This window comes from Bos grunniens, chromosome 8 (assembly GCF_055505025.1).
Source record: "Bos grunniens cultivar Pamir isolate PY7600 chromosome 8, Bosgru_T2T1.0, whole genome shotgun sequence".
NCBI lineage: Eukaryota > Metazoa > Chordata > Mammalia > Artiodactyla > Bovidae > Bos > Bos grunniens.
The window spans coordinates 38,632,123-38,653,960 of NC_141172.1; the positions used below are offsets into that span (position 1 = coordinate 38,632,123).

Sequence of the window (21,838 nt, forward strand, 5' to 3'; positions counted from 1 at the left end):
GTGTCCACTACTGTCCCCTAGATCTGTCCCTTTGCTCTTTCCCTCATGTTACCATGTTATCATAATGTGTTGAGAAAGCAGGATATGGGGCAAAGGGGCCTGGATTTTAAGACTTAGACTTGAGCTTCAGCTCTCTACAATCTTGGGCTAGTCATAATAACCTTTGTTTTTTCCATCTATAAAATTAGAGGTTTTTAACATGTTGAAAAGATTTCTTCCTATTTCAAATGATAAGACTACTGTGCAAACTTGGGTGCTGTCCATGGTTCTGCCAATTTAAAGTGAAATCTTTATAACTTTACTTCAAAGGCTTTGTTTTGATAAATAAGCCAAACTTGAGTTTATTCTGCTTAAACACCAGGAATCTGAAGGCAGACACACAAGTAGCCACTCCGATTGGGATAATAGGGAGCTGTGGAGGAAATCTTAGACTGGGCATTAAGAGGATCTGGTGCAGTACTTATCTGTGTTTGTCTGGTATTCATTCACCTTTCTTCAGTTAAAAACACCGCAGTTTTCCTTTGATCAGTCAGTCATCCCCTATCACGCCATACGATTCAGGTAGATTTGACCTCTCCCTTTCTTCCCCGCTGCATTGACCCACCATTGTTGCAGTGAGGGATCGCAAGATCTTGAACTGGGCTGAATTAGATGAGAGCTCCAAAAGAGCTTTAGTGGCCAGTATCAGTTAGGGAAAGCTTCACTACTTTGGAGGACAAATAGGACAGGAACAAAAGCGAAAACAAAATAAAAGAACAGGACTTGAGCATAGAATACATTGGTCTCAGGTGCTGAAGAGAGGACTATGCCAAGGGGTGCATTGCTTTATACATCCTCCCATCAAGAGGAGAGAGAAGGTCACCTGAGTCCTTGAGGAGGGTGTCCTCCATGAAGCCATCCATTGGAGAGAAGATATAAGCATCTGTTCAAGCAGATCAGCAGTACTTTGAATCAAAGACCAGTCAAGAAGCAGAGTGAAGTTCAGGAAGGGTGATCAGTGGTCGCATTGGAGTAAGAATGAAGAGTTTAATTTCTCAGCATTAGCTGAGATTTTGATTGCAACAGCAGGCATAAAACAAGTACTTTCCATACAGTGAGGTAAATGCAAGGATATGTCCGAGACATTGTAGAAATATAATGGGTGGACATATTATGTGGTATTGTGATGAGACTGTTTAGAGATTAGTCCTCATTAGAAAGATAAGATGCACAGTAATATGGGAGAAAGATTCATTGCAGGCATAAAGTACAGCACAAGCAAGGAGCAAGAGTAATTGAGGGACGGTCAGTGGGCATGTTCATGAGAATCAGTAGGTGTATTTGTGGAATTATGACCTGTTCAGTGCTAAGCTGGTGTCTAAGCACAGGCAAGGACAGATAGGAAGTGAGCTGAAGAAGGAAGCAAGGCCTTAGATACCATGAGAAAGAATTTGGACATTTCTGTGTAGATGAGATTGGTAAACCATGGGCTAATTCTGACCCTCAGATATTGTTTGACCTATACAACATTATTTTAAAAACTGAAATATCATTTAAAATTTAGTAGGAGGCTTCACATATCAAAAAATTTAGATTTCTGGTTTTCTAGAAAAGATTAGATCTGGCAATCCTGGACCTACCTGGTGATATGGTAAAAAATGATATGCAGAAACCAGTAATGGGGCAAATGTACTTCCAGTTCCCAACAACCCCCACAACCACTGATTCCTCAACTGGCAGCCAGCCAACCTCTGTCTTTTTATCTGTATGATCCTTGTAGTAATGAGAGTACCTGAGATATTCAAAGTCTGAGTTGCCCTCAACATGCTAGATGTATACTGTCTGATCCTCAGTTTCCTCATCTCTTAAATCCTAACTAGTTTATTTCCAGGGTCCCTTCCTGCTTCATCATTGTATGATTTTGTTAATATTATAATTAAAATAGTGATAAAAATGTTCTAGCATTTTGCAGTTTTCAAAGATAAGTACAACTCCTGTGAGATAAGTACTATATTCCTGATTGAATGGACTGAGATCCAGAGAGACTAAGAAATAAATCCTGTGCCCTTTCTCTCACACAACACTATACTGTACTGCTGTCCTTGGATTTCCTTCTTTCTAATATTCCCTATGGTTGATGCATAATGATTAAAATAGCAAAATGCAACCAATTAGCATATATGAGATCAAATGTATGAGGTGCAACTCCAGGCAACGGGACAGATTTCATATGACAAAGAAAAATTATATATTTAACCCTCATGTTTCTTGTAAGATGTTTTGGCATCTTGGGGAAGAAGGAACTAAAACTGAGCCCATTAAGAAGGTTTTCACTCAGTTCTTTTCAGACAATTTATTCAAGCATAACATCTTTGAAGCAATTTTGTAATCAAATCTGAAAACAAGTTTTCAATCCTCGGATGCAAAAAAGCCTGGGCTAGTGAGGCTGAGAGGGTGTGTCTACAGGGAATGCAAATGTCACTGGTGCCATATACACCAGAAGCTTTGGCTTTTCTCATGTGTTCATCTAAATAGAGAGGTAGGAGAGGCAAGGGAAAAAATACATAAAAGTAGAGGAAGCCAGACTTCTAATGATGGAATAGCTCGCTTTGTTCATGATAACTGACAAGGTAATCAGAATACCAGACTTATGAGGTCATGTCCAGCAACCAGATGTTTTGCTTCATACAGGTGAATTTGAAGTTGCTGGAAAAAAGAGACTGATACACAGCTGAATTACAGGAGGCTTAATGATTCACATATGAAAGAGAGGCCAGAGACAAAAGCTCATTTCTCCAGTTCATTCAAGAAAATGTGTGGGGCCTTCCCTGGTGGCTCAGTGGTAAAGAATCTGCCTGGCCAGTGCAGGAAATGTGGGTTTGATCCCTAATGCAGGAAGATCCCACATGTTGTGGAGCAACTAAGCCTATGCACCAGAACTACTGAGCTCGTGCTCTGGAGGCCACGTGCCGCAAATGCTGAAGCCCGCACACCCTAGAGCTGGTGCTGTGCAACAGAAGTTACTGCAATGGGAAGCCTGCACACCACCACTGGAGAGGAGCCCTTGCTTGCCACAACTGGAGAAAAGCCCACGCAGTAACAAAGACCCAGCACAGCCAAAAATAAATAAATACTTGTTTTTTAAAAAAGAAAGAAAATGTGTGAACTGGAAGATAATTAAGATAATGATGCTAACTCAGACAGAAAGGTGAGTGGAAACTTAGCATGTGGTTATGTGTCACTTCTGTTGGGGAAACAGGCATTGCTTAGGTGTCTTTATTTTTGTGTGTGTGAAGCAGAGTAGTTATTATGATCCTCTTGTGAATTAACATTTAAGTGGTATACATTATTTTGCAAAAGAGCTTTTTTTTTTTTTTGCATGTTACATCTCAAACAGTCAGCTCCTGTCACTTTCTCCTGGTTCTCTCTACAGAAATTAAACACCAGATCAAGAGATTTCTCTTCCTTCCACCATGGTCTTAACCCTGAATTCTTTCCAGGGCTGATGCTCTGTGGTAAATCACCAGTACCTTACCTAGCTGTAGGGAGTCAAGTCACTTTGATTTTACTGTGGATAGAACCTCTCTACAGCCAAACAAGAGACAGGGATATACAAAGCAAAATTGAGCATGTCGACCTGAGATGGATCTACGTAATTTGAGTTTCTTTGAACCTACCTCTTTGAACCTAGGCCAGCTAAACTATTTCTTTTTGCAGGGAATAAAGGATCTTTCTGACTGAATTCCTAGGGCAACCCAGAGTTTAGGTCAAATCTGCTTTCTTTGCAGTCACTTAACATTTAAGCCTATTATTCCTTTTCCTGGAGAAGGCAATGGCACCCCACTCCAGTACTCTTGCCTGGAAAATCCCATGGATGGAGGAACCTGGTAGGCTGCAGTCCACGGGGTCGCTAGGAGTCAGACATGACTGAGTGACTTCACTTTCAATTTCACTTTCATGCATTGGAGAAGGAAATGGCAACCCACTCCAGTGTTCTTGCCTGTCTGAGAATCCCAGGGACGGGGGAGCCTGGTGGGCCGCCGTCTATTGGGTCACACAGAGTCGGACACGACTGAAGTGACTTAGCAGCAGCAGCAGCATTCCTTTTCCTGGACCTCACACTCACTTTTCTTGAACTGGCCTCTAGAAACATGTTTCACAAGTGTATTCTCTAACAGCGTCCTCTTGATTCTTTAATCCCATCTTGCCCCCCTTTTAAACCCTGGTATTTCCTCTTCCATCATTATTCCCTTCCATTTTAGTCTCCTTAATTGGGTTACACGTCATTCCTTTGATCTTTCTTTTTGACCTTAAGAATGCTGCATCTTCATTATTTATTTTTCTGATAGTCAACTTCTAACTCATCATGAATGAGAATTTCATTTTAAGAGACGAGACTTCTGGTCAAATTGGAAAAATAAATTATATTTGGACACATACCCTCTGCTCCAAAATGCAGACACAATGGATAAAATATGAAAAAAATAAAATCCACAAAAAAATATTAAGTTGACTTTCTGTGATTGCAGTTCTCATAGGTAAAAGCTGTTGAATTTTAGAAATTTCGTATCGTTCACCTTAAAATATAAGTGGACTACAAGCATAAGATTAAATGTCTCAGTATATCAGAAATGAACAAACTGTAAGTGGGGGGTGGGGCTGGAGTTACAGGACTGCTGGCCTTTGGGTCTGGAAGCAGGCAGTAACAGTTAGGAATACGGCTCTTTTGGGTAACAGAGCCTTGAAAATGTGTCAGGAGAGTTGGAGGACTGGACATAGGATTGTTACCTGAATCCAGGTACTGGAGTAGGACTCATGTCTCCTAAAAGAAATTTAAGGGAGAAAAAAACTGCTACCAGCTAATTCTTGGAGCCTGTACATCCCATCACATGCATGATTTGGAAGGAAGGAGACTTCAGGCTCCACAGTTTGACCAGCAACCAAACCAAGTGGCCTGCTGACTCAGTGACTTTATTGGTAGTAACCCAATTATCAGCCCAGGGTATTTCTGAACTGTCCTTAAGAGTTTGTATTCTGAATTGGGGTCTGGAGCACTAGGTAAGAGGCAGCTTCAGAACTCCTAGAATGGGAAATCCTAGCACTGAGTATGGGGTTGTGTTCAGTGCTTAAAATGTGCATTAGGATGAAGATCTTTCATTGTCAAGATTTAAAATTTTTAACAGAATGAGGAAAGCTGTCTTCTGAGAGCTAGAGGTAGAATTGAAATTAAACCTCAAGGCACTGACATCACTGGGTAGAAGATAATACAGGGTTTCCAAAGAATTTCTTCACATCCATGTATTCATCCACTCATGCCCCTTAGCAAATATTCACTGAATATGCACAGTGCTCTGTAATCAAATGCTTTTGTTATTTGCTGATTTCTTTACATGAGATGCTGTCCTCCAGTTCTCTCTAAAGCTTCTATTTTACATCCCAGCTCAGATACTATCTTTTCAGAAAAGCTTTTTCCCAATCCTATAGACAATTTTAGATGCCTCTTTTCCTATGTACGCCCATAAGATAAATTGTAATGCTGTAGTGAAACACTCGTTTGCAGTGTGATTCTCATGGGCTGTCTCTACTACCTCTGGTATCAGTGCAGTATGTGGCACACAGCAGATACTCATAAATATTTGTGGTGTGTGAGTGAATAAATGACTGTTAACATGAAATGTCAGAATGAGGCACTGGTGTTGGGTGCTCCCAAATTTGAGGCTTCCTTTCAGTTGCTATTTAGGTAGAACTTACCTGAATGCCAGAACAGATTTCTCCAGCAGCAGGTGGAAGCAGGGATTCCTGCACAGACGGCAGCTGAAATCAGTGCTTTCAACACAGATGGGTTCTGAAAAACAAGCCCAACAGGTTTGTGTCAATTAGGGGTAAGTAGTTCTTTTTAGGGATCTGGAAATGAAGGCCCAGCTAAATAAGCTTCTGACTTCATGGTTCCACCTCCATGCAAATTACTTCTCAGCATCCAAATGAGTTGGCAAAAAAATTGAATCTATATTTTATCATGGCATACCCTTCCAGGAATTTTAGTAGTTGGCCATAAATCTCTGTACATGTTAACTGAGGAACTTTTCCTGGGAAAGCTTATTTTAGGTTAAGACAATGAGAATCAAAGCAACATTTATATAGCTCTATAGCTGAATAATTTTCTGGGTATGTTGATTGAGTAAAATAATTATTCCTTGCAAATACAGGTTATAAACACCTGAGAAACAAGCTTTTGTGGACCAACCTGGAACTCTTAACTCCAATTGCTTGCACTGTGTTAGAAAACAGTCTGGGTTTCAAACAACAAATTTACAGATTTTTGGCACACAAAATTTGTGTTTACTTCTCAACAACTTAACAATGGCTCTCTGTTGCTGCTATATGTCTAAACTTTAAACCTGGTGTTCAAAGCCTTCTTACTTTTCCAGACTCATGTCCCTTGATTCCTCCAAATAACCCTGTGTTACAGCCAAACCAAACTGTGTGCTAACTAACTTAACAGTGCTTCCAACCGTTATGCATTTGCTCAAGCGTTCCCGACTCTTTCATGTTAAAAGCCTACAAAACGGACCCATGAATAATCAAGTCAAAATGATGTTGCACAAAATGCAGAGAAACCAAGAAGGGGGAGGGTTAATGTATTAAATGTGCTATTAAGAACTTAATTTTATTAAAAGTATTATTACTTAAAAAAATAAAAATAAAAGCCTACCCCACCTTTGAGAATCAACTCTAACCTTTTCTGATCTCTCTCAATTAAGTATGACCATTTCCTCTTGTAAATACCAAAGGTACTTTATTCCTATACTTAAAAAAAAAAATGACAGGGCCAATTATGGAGCAAATCCTACATACTGACCTTTACACTAAGCACTTTACAAACTGTTTAATATAATCCTCAGAACAGTTACATGGGGATGGGCATTAATTTCACATGTGCCTCTTCCATGGTGCTCACTCTGTCTATTGTCTCAATGCAGAGAGGGACAAGGTTCTAGAGCAGGGGTCAATGGATTACAGCCCCTGGAGAAGGCAATACTCTTGCCTGGAAAATCCCATGGGCAGAGGAGCCTGGTATGCTACAGTCCATGGGGTCACTAAGAGTCAGACATGACTGAGCGACTTCACTTTCACTTTCATCCATTGGAGAAGGAAATGGCACCCCACTCCAGTGTTCTTGCCTGGAGAATCCCAGGGGCGGGGGAGCCTGGTGGGCTGACGTCTATGGGGTCGCACAGAGTCAGACATGACTGAAGTGACTTAGCAGCAGCAGCCTGGTTTTGTAAATCAAGTTCTACTGGAACACAACCATACTTATTTATGTACATATTGCCTCTGGCTGCTTTTGTGCTGCAGTGACAGAGACCATATGGCCCACGAAGCCTAAAATGTTTTCTATATGGGTCTTTACAGAAAAAGTTTGCCAACTACGGACTAAGAGATGGTAAAAGCACATGATGGAAGGATCCTAAGCCCCTGGTTAACATGTGGAACAGAACTCTTCATTCCCCTGCCTCACCAACCTGCATTGAACTGTGATGGAAGTAAGAAACATTTTTATTCCAATTGTGTGTCAAAACTTCTGGGTTATTTGACCTAGTAGTTAGCCTAGCCTCACTAACACAAAGTGATATAAGTAAAGCTATCTATCTCAGTTTCTTCTTTCCGTGATCCAGGAATATGTGAAGGCTGTGGTTGATTTCTCCTTTTGACTTCTGATGCCTTTTAAAAATTACAAATGAATATAAGAAAATTTCTAGGACCTCAAATTAGGAATATTCTTTACAAAATAACGTTCATGAAAGCCATGGCAACTGAGTTGCTAGTGATTTAATTGAGTAAATAAGCACCATAGGGGAATGTGGCCAGTGGTTCCAGTGAGGCTGCCTGCAGACCATGTGGAGAGGCAAGCTGGCTCTCCACACCCATCCTGAGTGTGTCTTTCAGAGGCAAACTACAAACTTGGAAAATGGCTGCACAGGAAGAAGCCTGATTGCAAAGACAATGCAGGGAATTTTTAAAACCTTCTTGCTACCATGAGCTCATCTAATTCTTATAATGTCCAGTAACAGGTGGGATGATATGTGTTTCCTCCATTCAGTTCAGTCATTCAGTCATGTCTGACTCTTTGCAACCCCATAGACTGTAGCACGCCAGGCTGCCCTGTCCATCACCAACTCCCAGAGCTTACTCAAACTCATGTCCACTGAGTCGGTAATGCCATCCAACCATCTCATCCTCTGTCGTCCCCTTCTCCTCCTGCCTTCAATCTTTCCCAGTATCAAGGTCTTTTCAAATGAGTCAGTTTTTCACATTAGGTGGCCAAAGTATTGGAATTTCTGCTTTGGCATCAGTCTTTCCAATGAATATTTAGGACTGATTTCCCCCATTATTGTACTCAAATGGTTCACAGGCCAGTTCAATTGGAATAAGATAAAGATATCTTATCATTTATTTTACATTGCTATATTAACAACATTATAAAATCCACTTAAATGGAAAATTTAAGTATATTCATAGTCTGTTAAGACCAATTTCTACTTAATAGGAGATGAGTGCTGTTTATTATAAATCAATCCTGTAAGAAAAAGTACAGTTTGTTCTCAAATAGATTGGAAATTAAATGTCACATTATATCTGTTTTGGGAAATCATAAAATACAGATTGACATTTGAAAAAAACACCATAGGAAAAAGGATCCAAACAGTTTCTGCGGCTTGTACTTAGCTGGTGTTTGGGGTAGGGTGAGGTCAAACAGAAAACCTGTAAAGGTCTTCCACATGCCAGAGTGAGAGGAACTGAAACTAAAAAGCAAATATTTATTTGATCATAGTATCTCTTGGAAGAGCAGTTTGTGACATCTTATTATTCCTTCAATGAAAAATGCTAAGGAAAGGAACCCAAAATGAGATAAAGATGAACTTTCCCATGATCTCTGGCATATTAAAAGTGACTACAATTCCTACTGGGAGTTTGAATTAAGAGCCACTATCAGTTTATCGCTGGTCTGTATTTTCTTTGTAACAAGAGTAGCCTTGTCAGTAATCCACACATTCTCCAACAGTGGCCATTTGGGTTTCTTGCCCATTGCCTGCCTCAGGATCAAAGAATGAAGATGTTTATCCTCCTGTGGTTGTTGTTTCTTTGCTTTAACAGAACATAGTGATCTTGGAACAATAAAGCTAGTTACAGATTAACTGATCCTAACTTCTCAGTTCTGTGGAACCATCAAAGTTCAAGTTGGATAACTATTGCTAAGATTATTCATAAGGGCCCTCCCCAAATATTTTCCATATAAGATACAAGCTTAGGTGTATACTGAAAATAGTACATCTTTCCTGCTACTCTCCCATTCGTCTAGACTGGGGATTGCAAATTGGTATCCACAGCCCACATTCATCCTGCACACATGTTCTCTTTGCTCTGCATAAGGTTTTATAACCAGAATGATTGCACACAAAAGTCAAGGTTTGAACTTCTCTTAAAATTAGGACAGCTTAAAATACTGGGTCTGCATTTCAATATATCAACAGTAATTTAGAGCTAGAATTATATGCACCTTTCAGCCAGATGTGGTCCCCAACACTGCCTCTTGTCTTGGTCATGACCTGCCTCAGCCTTTACATTACCTGGCCAGTTCCTGTCACCACTGGACTTCCTGGCTCCCACTCCAGGGTTTCTTGCTGTCTCCCCTGCTTATCTCAGTTGTTTTAAATAGAAAGACGGCTGGATTTGGAGTCAGATAACCTTGCTAAGCATTTTAGATCTACCATTATGTGAACAAGTCACTTAATATCTCCAGTCTCCTTGCTTATAAAAATGCCTGAAGAAAAAGATGGAATGTTCTGAAGATTAGCTAAGGTAATGCATGAAAAAACAGTCTTAGTTTCAGGCACTCACCTTTTCCTGCAGAACCATTGTATCAGTCTTTACCTTGGTAACCCTGCATCCACACTCTTCATTCCTCCATTCCATGTTTTTGTTTTCCTTTTTTTGGCCACACTTATTCATGTGGGATCTTAGTTCCCTGGCTAGGGATTGAACCCATGTCTCCTCCAGTGGAAGCAAAGATTCTTAACCACTAGACCACCAGAGAAGTCCTAGGAGCTTAACCTTAAGAGCAGTGGGAAAGCCTTGGACAGTTTAAGCAGGGGGCAGGTGCAACATGATCAGATTGATTTATGATAAGGTAACTCTTTTTGTAGGGTAGAAATCAAATGGGAAGAATATCAGGTTGATATTTTCCAGGCAAGAGTACTGGAGTGGGGTGCCATTGCCTTCTTCGAATGACCCTAGGCTATGTTAAATTACCAGCCAGAGCTTCCACATCATGAATGTTTTATAAATTAAGACCCTAAATCTGTGTGGTGTAGGCTCAGAGTTTTAATTTTCACAGGTAATTATTTTTGTCCCTCTCAAAACCCCAGGCAGATGATATACTTTTGCAGGGAGTTCAGCTCCATTCTTAGCCTCCTTTGGGCCTGAACTCATTTTTTTTTTTTTCTCTGTAGATGTTGGAAATCCAGCTCCCTTGCCCCCGGGGTCCATAACTCCATCTGAGATTCGTGGGGCCCCCTCCTGGTATCAGCTCATATTTGTTCCTTTAACTTGATTTCATGCCATTTTTGGCACCTGAAAATTCCTTTTTTTTTTTTTTTTTTATCAAACTTGGTTATGTGGAAAATGTTTTTGTTACCTTACCTTAGTATTTCTATTTGGCAGGGGCCTATTTGGGTCAGTTCAGTAGGTGGAGTGGTCAGATGTGATCTAGGTAATTTTCTATACATATTATTAAAATTATTTTATATTGAAGCATGACATGCTATTCTACCATTTGCCATAAGTATACATCTCTTGTCACCAGAGAGGAAAATCCTGCAGACTGGTTGCTGTCTAGCATTGGGCTTCAAGTTCATAGAATATGAAAATGAATGCATGACCTGGGTCCTGAGCTCAAAATCCAGTGCTGAAAGGCAGCTAGTTTGCAGGAGCCTGAGAAGGCTATATCTGATCCCTTACATAGTGTATGCCATCAGGAATTGCTGAATAAATGTCTGTATAATTGAATGAGAAGGGAAACAACTTTAATTGAGAAGATGGGAATTCTTGGCATAGCCTCCGTGGTGGAATATAAATCCTGGAATTAGGACAGAGATATATAATCAGGATTTTTTTCAAGGCCAAGTATGGTTTCTAGTCTCAATATAGCATGTATCTTATGGTTCCATGTACTCTCATCTATTCATAAAAATGCAGATAACAACAGTGCTATCTCGAATTCTTAGATTACATTTTTATGGATGATTCACTTAAATTCAAATATCATATACTAGGTATTTACTATGTGCAAAGGTTTGCTTATTTGTCTTTCTTTCTAGGTTCTATGAGGTATAAAGTGATGACTAAGACCCAGGCTCTTCCCTCAGCTACTTTATAGCTTAATGATAGGGGGTGGAGACAAAGGCATGCTATTAATAAAATAAAAATAACTACACCTTACCAAATGCTTTCAGTGTGCCAAGCATTGCAGTAAGGATTTTTCATGGATTAGCTCATTTAACACCATGAAACAGGCTGTTACTATCTTTATTTTGTCAGTGAGGGAACTGAAGCACAGATAGGTTAAGAAATGTATACAAGGTGACATAGCAAGAGAGAGACTGAGCCAGGATTGAAACCCAGTTATTCTGATTTCAAACATCAAGAGTTCAAATATTCTGCTGTATGGCAGCCCAACTAATCTGATAGATGTTCATACTTTAACAGATGTTGAAACTTAGGCTAAGAACACAAAGGAAGGGTTCAAGAAAAGCTTTATAAAGAAGTCTGTTTTTCCATGGTATTGAAGAATGAGTGGTATTTTGACAGATAGTGATGGACCAAGAGGTGTATAGGGTTAGGAAATTGTCTGAGCAAAGACAGAGGATAGAAGGCAGCACCTTGGCATGTGTGGGAAACAGCAAACAAACATTTCAGATGTCCAAGTATGGGCTGTCTGTGGGAGATACAGCAGGAAAGGAGAGTTAGATGGGCCCTAAATCTCAGATAAAGGACTTCGGAGCAGGAAGTAGGGAAGGGTGTGCAGCACTCCTCTCATTGTTGGTCATGAATATCAGTAAAGTCCATGAGCAGCCGAAGCTTCTAAAACTGACTTTGGTCTACTTTCATTCAAGAGCAGAAGTGGAGAAAAGAAAACATTGGATAACTCCAGAGGTTTTTAAATCTGCTCCGAGGTTCAAAGGCATGACATATACATATATCTATATATAAAATAGATAACTAATAAGGATTGACTGTATACCATAGGGAGCTCTACTCAAATAAGCTTAATTACTTATGTGGGAATAGAATCTAAAAAAGAGTGGATATATCTGTATGTATAACTGATTCATTTTTGTTGTATAGCAGAAACTAACCCAACATTGTAAATCAACTATATTCCAATAAAAAATTTTTTTTAAGATTTTTTAACCTGAGGGCTCTGGACTCATGAATAGGCTTCAGGGGGCCTGGCACCTCAGGAAATCAGGGACAAAGTTTTATGTTGCATGAATATATATACTGTATTTCTAGGGAGGTGGACCATATGATGCATCACTTCCTCTAAGCATTCATGGTCAAATGAATATTGCAAACCACTGGTCTAAGGAGAAAAAGTCAACAGTGATCTCAGTGGAGCCTTTCTTGGAGTTAGGAACTAGAACCAGTGTCCTATGGTGTATCCTGAAACTTTGAGATTCTACATAAGTCAAAATTGAGAATTTGAATTCCCCACTGATGAGCAGAACTTTCCACAGAAATATTGCCATGCAGCAGTAGAAGCCTGCCTTGTGTCAGCCTCTGCATCAGGATTGAAGGTTACTTTGGCTAGCAGTCCTAACCAGGGAGGTATTAGGTAAGGCAAACTTCTCTGTAAAAGTATCAGTAGGAACTGGGTCATTTTTGAGCTTCTGTCCCTGAAGGTTTACAAGGGTAATAGGAAGCTGTAACTTCCAGGCAGATTACAGTTGTCTGCAAGGATTTCTACCATTAAACATTTAACCCAACCCACCAGAGTCACTCAATGGTAAGACAGGCTTGACAGTGAGGCAACTTGTGGGCCAGGCCTAAGAGAAAACCCTTAATTTCCTCCTATTTGTCAAGTTGTTGGTAACCTTGCCTAGCAAGCCCTGACATCAACTGATGCCAGCTGAGGTGACTGAGGGTGGGAAGTCAGAAATGCCAGTGATAAAAAAATATCCAGACAAATCCTTCGGTTTGCAGAAATAGTTGTGGTGGAGGCTGGTTTGGTCATTAACGGTGTGTTTTGCATGATGATACTCCTTGATAAAGAGAAACAAGAGTCCTGTGTGTATTAGTCATAATTAGGGCAGTCTGCGGGTGATAGAAAACTGAAGACAACAGTGACTTAAACATGATAGAAACTGATATGTCTCATGTAAATCAAATCTAGAGTTGGACAATCTGGGACTGGTTTGGCAGCTCCCACGATCAGCAGACAACTGCGTTCCCTCTAGCTTGTTCCTCAAACCTAGGAAGCTCCTGGCTCCTCAACTTCCAGCCTGGAGGAAGGAGAAAGAAGGGAAGAAAGAACCCTTCTTTTAAGGATACTTGATATTTGGCACGTGTGCTCAGTCCGACTCTTTGTGACCCATGGACTGTAGTCCACCAGGCTCCTCTGTCCATGGGATTTTCCAGGCAAGAATACTGGAGTGGGTTACCATTTCCTCTTCCAGGGGAACTTCCCCACCCAGGGATCTAATCCACATCTCCTGTGTATCCTGTATTGGCAGGTGATTCTTTACCACTTCTGTCTACATCCTGTTGTTCAGAACAAAAGGGCCAAAATGAATGTTGAAGATGGTTGGAATGTAGTCTTCAATATGGGCATCCAACTGACCAGTGAAACATTGGATGGCCTAGTTCATATATACATACATGGACAATTAAATATCTCTGCACAGTGTCCTCAGAAAAGAGGGAATGTTTTGATGCTATTTTGATAACTCTAGAGACCTTAGTGAGCCTGAAGACTCCTCTATTTAGGTAATTTAGTTAGTTTTCCTCCTACCAGGAACGGCACCTTTAAATAGACCAACATCTTTTATTTTTGTCAGCAGAAGTGTGAGAAGCAAGATCTCTTCATTCACTCACTCGTTCACTCACTCACTCATTCATCTATGTATCAGTACTGTCATGGCAGAGATGATCAGCTCCTCACCACATTTATATTTCCTATCCAAAGTATAGAGCTATTCCTGGGAAGAAGTTTCCCAGCCTGGGGCTAGAGTTCTAAGCCTCTAGCCTGGAGGTGGGCCCATATGAGCCGCTTTTTCTAATAGAATGTGAACAGAGGAGACACATTCCTTCTGAGACACATTCCTTCTGGGAAAGAAGAAAAGAAAGAAAGTGAAGTCACTCAGTCGTGTCCAACTCTTTGCAACCCCATGGACTGTAGCCTATCACGCTCCTCCGTCCATGGGACTTTCCAGGTGAGAGTACTAGAGTGGGTTGCTATTTCCTTCTCCAGGGGATCTTCCCGACCCAGGGATCCAACCCAGGTCTCCTGCATTGTAGGCAGGTGCTTTACCACCTGAGCCACCAGGGAGGTCCTTCTGGGAGGAGGTGATTAAAAAACAAGCATGCTTTCTCCATCTCCTATTTTCCTATCTGCGTCTGGAAGCAAGGAACCCTGAGGTGTAGCAGATGGCAGAGCCACAGGCGGAAGGAGCCTGGGCTCCAGAATCGCCCCAGGAAAACTGTTCACCTTATATCCACATTGGACTGTTACTTGAACAAGAAATAAGCTTCTGTCATCTTAAGCTTCTGGTATGAGGGTGTTTAGTAAGTAACCTGCTCTGATACCATACTAGGTTGAGGGCTCAACTCTCACATCAGATAAAACTAGATCCAGATGTCACAGGCAGTACTTAGTAGCTGTGAGATTTCAATTAATCTCTAGTAATCTCTCATATTTATAAAAATGTGGCTTAAGAAAAGTATATACTACATATAATCAGAGGTATTGTGTCAAATAACTCAACTAATGGGTGATGTCAAAGGAAGGTATAGCCTGTTATACAAAGTAAAGTAAGTCAGAAAGAAAAATAAGTATCATATATTAATGCATATATATATATATATATATTTAGCATGTAGAAAAATGGTATTGATTAACCTATTTGCAGGGAAGGAATGGAGACTCAGATACAGAGAATGGACTTGTAGGCCCTGTAGAGGAAGGAGAGAGTAGGGCAAATGGGGAAAGTAGCATTGACATATATACTCTGCTGCTGCTGCTAAGTCACTTCAGTTGTGTCCGACTCTGTGCGACCCCATAGTCGGCAGCCCACCAGGCTCCCCCGCCCCTGGGATATATACTCTACCGTGTGTAAAATAGATAGCTGATGAGAAGTTTCTGCATAATACAGGGAGCCCAGCCAGGCACTCTGTGGTGACCTAGGGACATGGGATCGGGGAAGGGAGGGAGGCTCAAGAAGGAGCCTCCTGCATATATGCACATATGTAAATATACATATATGTATAATTATGGCTTATTTGTGTTGTACGGCAAAAACCAACACAACATTGTAAAGCAATTTTCCTCCAATTAAAAAATAAATTAAAAAAAAGGAAGTGCTTCCCTGGTGGCTCAGTGGTGCAGAATCCACCTGCCAATGCAGGAGACATGAGTTTGATCCCTGGTCTGGGAAGATCCCATGTGCCTTGGGGCAACTGAGCCCATGCATCACAACTGTTGAGCCTGTGCTCTAGAGCTCCGGAACCACAGCTGCTGAGCCCACATGCCACAACTGCTGAAGCCTGTGAACCCTACAGCTTGTGCTCCACAACAAGAGAAGCCACGGCAATGGGGAGCCTGTGTACCACAACTAGAGAGTACCCCCTCTCCCCTCAACTAGAGAAAAGCTCACAAACAATGAGAACCCAGCACAGCCAAAAATAAATAAATACAATTATTTTAAAAAATTTTAAAAAGGAAGATAAAGGCTGTGTCCATGGGGTCGCGAAGAGTCAGACATGACTGAGCGACTTCCCTTTCACTTTTCACTTTCATGCATTGGAGAAGGAAATGGCAACCCATTCCAGTGTTCTTGCCTGGAGAATCACATGGACAGAGAAGCCTGGTAGGCTGCAGTCCATGGGGTCGCTAGGAGTCAGACACAACTAAGCAACTTCACTTTCACTTTTGACTTTCATGCATTGGAGAAGGAAATGGCAACCCACTCCAGTGTTCTTGCCTGGAGAATCCCAGGGACGGGGGAGCCTGGTGGGCTGCCGTCTATGGGGTCGCACAGAGTCGGACACGACTGAAGCGACTTAGCAGCAGCAGCAGCAGCAGCAGCAGTATTTTCTTAGGACTGCGGTAGCAAATTACGACCAACTGGGTGAGTTAAAACAAGAAGACTTTATCCTCTAGCCATCCTGGGGGCCAGAATCCTGAAATTAAGGTGTCAACAGGGCCATGCCCACTCTCAGGACTTTAGGAGCTGATCCCTGCTTGCCTCTTCCAGCTCACGGTGGCTCCAGGCTGCCTTGGCTGTGGCAGCACAGCTCCAATCTTTACCTCTGTCTTCACATGGCTTTTGCCCCTGTCTCTATGTGTGTCCTTTCTGTCTCTTACAGGAATGTTCATTATTGGATTTACGGCTCACACTAAGCCAGGGTGATTTAATCTCAGGATCCTAAACTTAATTTACCTGCAAAAGTCCTTATTCCAAAGAAGGTCACATTTTGAAGTTCACATTTGGACCCATGCTTTGGAGGGTACCACTGAACTCATTGCAGGTGGGTATCCCAGTGGGAATGTCTCCTGATTGAGGTCTTTCTCAGTGGGCCCCTGATCTGCACTCCAACCTTCCCAAAGTGTTTCCATGTAACACTGGTTCCTTGAGATAGTAGGTAATGTGAAAAAGAGGGCTGCAGACAAATGAGTTTGGGAAACTCTGAGTTAAAGCTAGGCAGGAATTTTTACGGCAGGATTTCTGACTCTTTAATGTGTTGGTAGTCATTGTAAATCTTCATAAACATACGGAGTGCTCCTCAAATTCCTTTAATTTGGAAATCCTTTGAAAAAATGTAGTGGAGAACAATGGAGCTCTTCACAGGGTGAGGCTGCCTGGAATATACTGGGAAGTGACGCTCTTCTCTTTCTCTTCCTTTTCTCTTCGGAAGGGGAGAACTCCATTCGCAGGAGAGGCCCCATCAGAAATGGTACAAATCACCCCAGAGAGGCATGGAAAAGATCAAATATAATGCCAGATATATTCATCAGTGGATTTCCAGTTAAAAAAAGAGAACAATCCACCAGCTGCCTAAATATCCCATATGATTGTCACAGAGCTTATGCATCCCTTAGTGGACCATATTGGAAGTCTAAAGATACTTGCTAGGATCATGTTCCTGTTAGAAATCTATTGCCTAGTGATACATGTACCTATTTTAATTAGAGAGGCCGAGTTTTGGAACTGCAGAAGGTCTCAGAAATAATCTCTTCTAACCCAGTAATTTTACATATTAGGAAACAGAGGTCCAGAGAGATGACATAGTACAGAGTAAAACCTACTCAAGTTCACACAGAGAACCAGGTGCAGAGCTAGCTCTGGAAGTTACATCAACTGATTTCAAGTTCTAGGCTCTTTCTGCTACCCCAGGTTTCTTTTAAAATATTGCTTTAGAAGGAAAAACTTTTACACTGATGATTCACTGGAAATTTAAGGATTGGGGGATATTCTTCTAATTGAACTTTCTGCTAAAAGCCCTTTTACCTCAACTCTTGATTTTGGGAAATATTTCTAACATTTATTGTCTTTATTTAAGATGCAATTTATTTTTAAATTATGCATGATTTTTTGCATTTAATAAAAATTTAACTGAAGTATAGTTGATTTACTTTTTTGTATTTAATAAAAATTTTAGTCAAGGTATAGTTGGTTTACAATGTTGTGTTAGTTTCTGGTGTACAGCACAGTGATTCAGGTATACATATATATACATATTCTTTTCATCATGTTTTTTTACAGGTGCATTTTTTTTTTAATCTTCATTTTTTTTTTTTCCACTCCTAAGCTGTTTTCTTTTTTACTCCTAATCTGTGTACTCCTAAGCTGCTGACAACCCTTCATTGCACAAGGCTGGATTTTAATCAGTGTTATTAATCAAGATACCAGCTCTGTTCTAGGGAGAGTGTATTGCTGGTACAAAGCTCATTTTCTGTGGGTACTTCTCGTAGTTAGAGGTGATTATAAGCCCAGGAAATAAACTTGTCTTGGAGTTGTCATGATAAATAAGCCCAATGGACATGATTTTCTGGCATTTAATTTTTTTTTTTTTTTTAAATTGAACGCCTACTGGTTGTATGCATCTCTTTCCTGCAGTCCTTTACTGCTGTGGTTTAACAGTCATTCATTTTCCCTCCTAGTCTCCAAATGGAGTCACATGCCTCTAGTCCTACCCATTTTATTTTATTTTTTTGTTGGAGTATAATTATGCATGATTTTGCAGTGGGTTAAGTCTATCATCTGACCATTGGTCTCAGTCTCACATCTGACCACAGACTTAAGTGTAGAAACTTAATAGGACTGTATACGAAGGAGGTTCGCAACCTTTTATGAGATGTCAAATCTTCACTTATTTTCTTGTGACATTGTAAGTATGTGAGAGTAGAGGGGATGCTATGCAGTTGAAGGATTAGCAATATCTGGAATGGTAGTCTGACAGGAGCAATTGGTCCGCTTTTCAATAAAAATGATTACATGTGCCCTTGATGACATTTGTGCAATAATTCAGCTCACATTTATTATAGGGTATTGGGCTGAACATGCAATGACTTTATGATATTGCTGAAATTATTGTGTTATTTTAAAATAAGTCCTTTATATGAGCTTGTTTCATAGCCACTGGGTAGGATTTTTGTAGATTTTAATAATCTACAAATGATGTCATAGAGGCTGCTGACAGGAGCTTTGATGTCTTTTTTTTTTTTTTTTTTTAATTAGGAAAGAGTGATTATTCTAAAGGTCAAAGCATAGAGGCAAATGAGTAGCTTTCCCTGGACCCAGCTGGGAAAAGATGTGAACCTAGGAGGCCTTGAAAAGTGGAACTGGGATGCATTTTAGAGGCAAATAGTCACTGTTCCCCAGTCCCTATAGTGGAGAGGTTTGTTTTCCACTCTTGCAGGCCTCTCCAAATCAGGGGTATGGGCTCTGTGATATCAGGTGAAACATAGTTCTCAGGAATGAGGTGGGACCTCTGAATACAGCAACTTGTGATTTGTTTCTTCCCCCAAAAGCAGAATGTGGCAGGGAAACAACTACCATTACTTCAAGGGAACTGAGAGCTTACTTGCTCCTGTCTCAGGTCCTTTGTCCTGTCTGTAAAATTCCTCCCCTAGATCTCCTCCTTGAGGTCTCAGCACAAATGCTACCTTCTGAGAGACCCGCCCTGTTTTCCTGGATGACCCAGAACACCTCTTTTGTTCTTTACCTCATCACCCTGGTTCATTTTCTTCAGGCCTCTGCTCTCTAACAGAAATCGTCTTGGTTCCGTATTTCCTTATGTGTGGTTGGCTCTGACTTATACTAGACTGGCAGGTACAGATGTTGTATCTCAAGGACCCACGTGGGACCTGGTGTAGGAGAGATGGAAGTAAAATCCAGGTAGGTCCTACTAGATTAGAAACTGGGGAGGCCATGCCTTCTACTGTAAGGCATCTCTCACACCTAAACTTTTTAACGAGCTCTTAGCACTATTTTCAATTACATATTGGTGTGTTTATTTCTTTAAGGCATATCTCTCTTACTAGGGCAAGGACTTATAACCATTTTGAGCCAAGATTCATTTTGCTACCTGGTGAAGCCTATGGACCCTACTCAGAATCCTGTTTTAAAATGCATAAAGTAAAATACATAGGATTACAAAGGAAACCAAATATTGAATTAAGATCATCAAAATATTAAAATATAAATTTGAGATATAGTTAAATATGGTTCTTCATTAACACATTGAATAACAAAACCTACCATAATTTTTAAGTAGTGATGAGAATAATCACTAATTTTTTTGAGATGTCTGAAAAAACTGTAAGGTGAGATAAAAATGCCTATGATTGCTATTGGTGATCTGGGCATAGATATTTTTAATACTGCTGTGTTTTGTTGCCTACGCACATGATTAAATCAAATGATAAATTGCAGTTAGAGATTAGTGAACATAAAGATGCAATTTCTATCATTCAAGCTCACCAACTCCCTGAAGTCTGTCCACAGATTCTAGGGGAATCTATGGAGCCCAGATTAAGAATTTCTGCACTAAAAAAATATCAATTAAATTTGGTTCACCATTTTAATCCTAGTCCATAAGGCACAGTAATAGGTACTCCTTACATATTTGTGGAAGGAAGAAAAGAAGAAGGAAGGAAAGAAAGATGCAAAAAAAGAAAGAAGGAGGGAAGAGCATTCTTCTTTGTGTCTTGACACTGTTCTAAGTGCTTGCTCGATGAATTAGTAAATGAAATCGCTGCTGCAGGCAGAACACTACCCTTACAAAGCTAGTCCTTAATAAATGAGGGGACCCCTTTCCTCACCTGTTCCAGTAACAGTCATATTCAATGGACCTGGGTAAGGTCCATTGTATATTACTGAAACCCACTGAGTGCCTCACCCATAGCTGACACAAAATTCACACTTGAGTGATAAAATGCTTCTTAGACTGAGATAACCATTACACTGTGAATTATCAGGTATGATGGATCAGTGCTTTGAGACTTCTGTTAGACCAATCACCTCCCCCTTTGGGCTGCCTTGGGGTCCCTTTCAGAAAAGTTCAGAGCTTTTGAGGCTACAGCCCTATTATTATGACAGCATCTCTGAGTTGGCACTAGCCCCATTACCACCACCTGCCCTTGGAAAGTCATCTTGGAAGGACCCTTCTTCCTGCTTCACGAGAAGAGAAGGCCCGTGAGGCCATCAGGCTTACTAGGAATCTGGCTCTATCGACGGACAGAGATTACATCAGCTGGAAAGATGAGCGGTTTGAATTACTGGTCTCACTGATAGGACTTAATGAAAACTCAGGGCTAGTGGAGATGAAATCTAATTCTTTATTCAGTGCTTCAAAACCAAATCCTAATATATCAGCATCACATACATGCCAACATACATCTCTTGGTAGCAGACACTTCTCAAAAATTTTGGAATGCTTTCTAAGACAGTTAAGGACAAATGAATATTCATGAAAGTGTTATAAAAATGAAGGATCTATTTCTTAATAGGGGAAAAAGAAATAGCTTGGGAAATAAACAGCAGTGAAAGGTGGCTATAAAAACTAGATGCTGTGCATCAGTTCAGTTCAGTCGCTCAGATGTTGTGCATGGATCCACTTTATTGAAACTGCACAGTGGAGTCTATCTTTCTATGTTATCACACAGATCAAGTAGTAAATGTTCTCCATGCTCCCCACCCATTGTACCCTAAGCTTCAGATCAGTTGACTTGCTCAACATGATACCAGGCAGTGACAAATTATACCCTCCTTGAATCACAATGCCCTATGAGTAATGGTTTGGGGCTAGAGATGCTTGTCCAGCATATAATCATCAAATTATCTTTCCTCTGAGTTTGTGAGGTATGTACTTTCTCAGATAAGATAGTCAAGATAATGGAATATGGATTAGGCAATGGGAGAAAACGAACTTCTTGAACTCCATAAAATTCCTGGTCTATCTGCAGCTGTGGCAGTGGACTTGTGGATCTGTGACTCCCAAATTGCTTCTTCCTCTCCATGTGGGATCAGTGGCCTTCTATTTGATGATATCTCAAATCTGTTATATTTTCCATACTGGA

At 40.6% G+C, this 21,838-nt stretch overlaps 1 protein-coding gene across 1 annotated transcript in view; it reads left to right on the forward strand.

Annotated features, from left to right (window-relative positions):
* GLIS3 (GLIS family zinc finger 3) overlaps nucleotides 1-21,838 on the forward strand; it is a 691,476-nt gene that overhangs the window by 23,782 nt on the left and 645,856 nt on the right. Inside the window, exons 2-3 of the mRNA XM_086415266.1 lie at nucleotides 2,671-3,187; nucleotides 7,393-7,523. The gene's annotated coding sequence lies outside the window, so the exon portion shown is untranslated. The remainder of the gene's footprint in view (nucleotides 1-2,670; nucleotides 3,188-7,392; nucleotides 7,524-21,838) is intronic.